The sequence below is a fragment of the Callospermophilus lateralis genome, chromosome 3, assembly GCF_048772815.1.
Source record: "Callospermophilus lateralis isolate mCalLat2 chromosome 3, mCalLat2.hap1, whole genome shotgun sequence".
NCBI lineage: Eukaryota > Metazoa > Chordata > Mammalia > Rodentia > Sciuridae > Callospermophilus > Callospermophilus lateralis.
In genome coordinates, this window is record NC_135307.1 from 33,325,202 (window position 1) to 33,329,179 (window position 3,978).

The 3,978-nt window shown below is 42.7% G+C and overlaps 1 pseudogene; it reads right to left on the minus strand.

The window, feature by feature from the left end:
- Positions 1 to 376: 376 nt before the first annotated feature.
- Positions 377 to 2,726, minus strand: LOC143394585 (cytochrome b-c1 complex subunit Rieske, mitochondrial pseudogene; annotated as a pseudogene).
- Positions 2,727 to 3,978: the final 1,252 nt, after the last annotated feature.

The window sequence follows — 3,978 nt, forward strand, 5'->3', positions numbered from 1 at the left end:
TATACACTGCAAACGGGTATGTAAAAAATGGTATACTCACCGTGAAATACCGTATGGTGACTTTTTTTTTTTTTTTTTTTAGATTTCACAAATATCTTGTACACCAGTCTGTAATTTTTAATGAGAATTAGCTATCAAAGACATTGCACCTTTCAAGTCTATGACTGAGCTTAACAATGTTTAACAGTAGCTTTATTAAGTGAATGCTTGTAAGTACTCAACATTAGATTCAGTTTACTTCACATTTGCAAGTACATTATTAACAGTCCTTAAATATTTCAAATCAACCAACTTAGAAGTACAGGAGGCTTGCCCTCAACTCAGTTCTGAGGCGACATGAAAAATGAAAGCAGCCTAGAATTTTAGTTCAAAGTCTCTAACCAACAATCACTAGATCATCACTGGTGAACTCATAGGAGGGAACTTCAAGGTTGAGAGGCGCAGGCCCCTTCCTGATCCTGCCTGATGCATCATAGTGTGACCCATGGCAAGGGCAGTAATAACCACCCAAATCCCCTGCATTTGCAATGGGTACACAACCAAGATGAGTACAAACACCTATCAGGATAACCCATTCAGGTTTCTTTACTGGCTCCAAATCATGCTGTGGGTCCCCCAACTGGGACACTTCAACAGCAGCTTCCTGGTCAATCTCCTTCTGGGTTCTGTGGCGCACAAACAGGGGTTTGCCTCTCCATTTGAAAGCCATGTTCTTGCCTTCTGGAATATCGGACAACTTGATTTCAATTTTCGACATGGCCAATACATCAGCAGAAGCACTCATGCTGGAAACAAACTGGGAGACAACATTCTTGGCGGCACATGCAACACCCACAGTAGCTGTTGCAGTCACCAAATGGGAGAAACCTTTTCTAGCCTCGCTGCTCTCTTTTGAAGACTTTGTGCTAACACTTCCGAGCGACGATAGTCAGAGAAATCAGGCACTTTGACATCCGTGTGGGAATAACGAACAGAAGCAGGTACATTGAGGCCCACGCAGGCGACCAAAGGCCGGCCCACCGCCTGGCCACTCAGCGACTCCCGGCACAGGAAGGGTCGCTTCACGTCCAGCACAGGCGGCTCCGGGGTGGCGGACACTGCGGCCTGCACCAGAGGCGGCAGCGCACCCGCCACCCCGCGGGACGTGGCCGACAGGACCGGTGCGAACGGGCCTGAGCGGGGCTTCTTCCAAAATTAAACACAGAATGACCATATGGCAAATGCTTTATTTATAGTGAAACCCACCAAAGGAAGTTATTTTTTTAAAAAATATATTGATTTTTTTAGTTACAGGTGGAAATAATATCCTTATTTTAGTTTATGTGGTGCATGAGGATTGAACCCAGTGCCCCACACGTGGTGGGCGAGCGCTCTACCTCTGAGCCACAACCCCAGACCCCAGACAAAGTTATTGTAAGGAGAGGTTCTTCAAGGTCAACAAGAAGCAGAAGCTCTGGGGAAGTTGGCTTGATTGGGACTTATCACTTGTGCAGCAGATGCCCCAAGGCTAGTTAGGACACTAGTATCTCTCTCTATCTCCAGGGAATTGTGTTTGAACCTAGGGCTGTCTAAGCCAATAAATTCTGAGGTATCACAAAATCCTCTCTGAACAGGATGTCTGCCGAAGCAACAGAATAATTTCAGACGGGTGAAATTGCACAGAGAGTTGCTTTAGAGTTGGCTCAGACGCGCCCGCAGTTCATTTAACAAAGGAGGTGAAAGATCTACACACCACTGAAAACTATTCACAACTGATGAACAAAAATGAAGAAAATATAAATTGATGGAAAAATATCATGTTCACCTTGGGGGGGCGGGGCTTAATACTGTTAAAATATCCATACTATCTAAACAATCTACAGATTCAATGCAATCCCTATCAAAACACCAATGACATTTTTCACAAAACCACAAAAGACCCAAATAGCCAAAGCAATCTTGGGCACAAAGAACCATGCTAGAGAAATCATACTACCTGATTTCAAAATATACTATAAAGTTATTGTAACCATACTATGAAGCATGGTGCTGACATAAAAATAAACACACAGAAATATGTGTGTTGCTCTGGCCCAAACCTAGGAGTCATGTTTGATTACTATTTTCCTCCCCTTCATGTCCAAAATATATCCCCAACACAACAACCTCTATACCTCAGTATTCTTGCCCACACCATTATTATCTTTTGCTTTGTTTATTGTAATGACCTCCTAAGCCTTTCCTTTCCTCCAGTCTTGTTTTCACTAATGGTCAGGGTCAATAGTTACAACAACAGAAATTGACTGATTTAAGCAGAAAAGAGATTCTTTGGAGGAATACTGGCAGGGGATTTGAAGACAAAGTGGTGCACAGCTTTGGAAGAGTGGATTATAAAATGCAGAGGAAATGGAGTATTATGTGGTTGTGGGAAGCGCTGTGTGGGAGCTGCTCTATACAACCTATATAGACACCGTCCCCAATGGTCCACGATGTGGCCACTAGCTTTACTGTGAAGCGTTAATGACTATGCCAAAGCAACCTGCAGAAAAATGAGGACAGAAACTTTAAGAAGCTTTTCTCCACCTACTCTCCCCTGCTACGTTCTACCCCCACCTCAGTCTTCCCCTACTCCCTCCACCTCCCATCTTCTCCAGTCCTTTCTACACTCTCTAGTTCAATACAGACTCCATTTCCCACTGGAGTTCCTCACAGAGATAGGGATGATGAAGGAAATTCCTGGAGTCCATGATCCCTACTTTCTATTTTCTACAGGTCTGATTTTAGAAGAAGCAGCTAGCAGTTGGATCTAATCTGCCATCTGAGTCATCACTGGTGTGTTCTGTTTCTTCACAAGTTTCTGCAGTTACTAGAGGCTGTGTCATTATTGAAAGGAAGGAATGGCCTATACAGATTTAATTTATTTCTCCCACAATGAGAATTGAACCCAGAGGTGCTCTACCACTGAGCTGCATCCCCAGCCTTTCTCAATTTTTTATTCTGATATAGAACCTCACTAAGTTGTCCAGGCTGGTCTTGAACTTGCATATCATACAGAGTCACTAGGATTACAGGTGTGTGCTGCTGCGCCAGGCTAGCCTACAGATATTTTTTAAATCTCAAATTACACACCTTATAGAGCTGATTTGCTGTAATCACTGCAAAATTATTACAACCCCAGGAAGGGATCTGGAATCCATTGTGGATTAAAATTCATCTTAATTAATTTAAACAAATACTTGGGTGATTATTATAAGCCAGGCACAATGTTAGGTGCCAGAAATAAAAACTAAAGAAACCGACCCTGCCCTCTTGTAGAGGAGAAAGACTATCTTGTAATACTGCAAAATGAGTTATCTGCAAGGTAATTAAGAGTGTGAACTTTGTCAAAAGGATGGTTTCACATAATGGTAGCATTTGAACAGAGAATTGGAAGAATGTGCAGAAAATTTTTTTAAATATTTATTTTTAGGTGAACACAGTATCTTTATTTTACAATTATGTAGTGCTGAGGATCAAACCCTGTGACCCTGCATGCTAGGCGAGCACTCTACCACTGAACCACAATCCCAGCCCTCAGAAATTTTTGAAGAAGGCAAATAGAAGGAAAATGTTACAGGCAAAGAGTTCAGTATGAGATAAAGAAAAACAGCTCAAGGAAGCTTAGTATATTCTGGGAAACACAGAGATCTGAGTTTCTGGAGGAAAAGCTCCGAGGAAATACCCAGGAGAAAAGATGAATGAGGAGGCAGCACTAAGGTGTGCCTGTAAATCAGTGTTACCAACTTTAGTTAAATTTTAAGAATAGCCAGGGCAGGCAATGGCACATGCCTGTAATCCCAGTGGCTCTGGAGGCTGAAGCAGGAGGATCTCCAGTTCAAAGACAGCCGCAGAAATTTAGTGAGGCCCTAAGAAACTCAGTGAGAACCTGTCTCTAAATAAAATATAAAAAAAGTGCTGGGAATATGGTTCAGTGGTTAAACACTCCTGGGTTCAATCCCC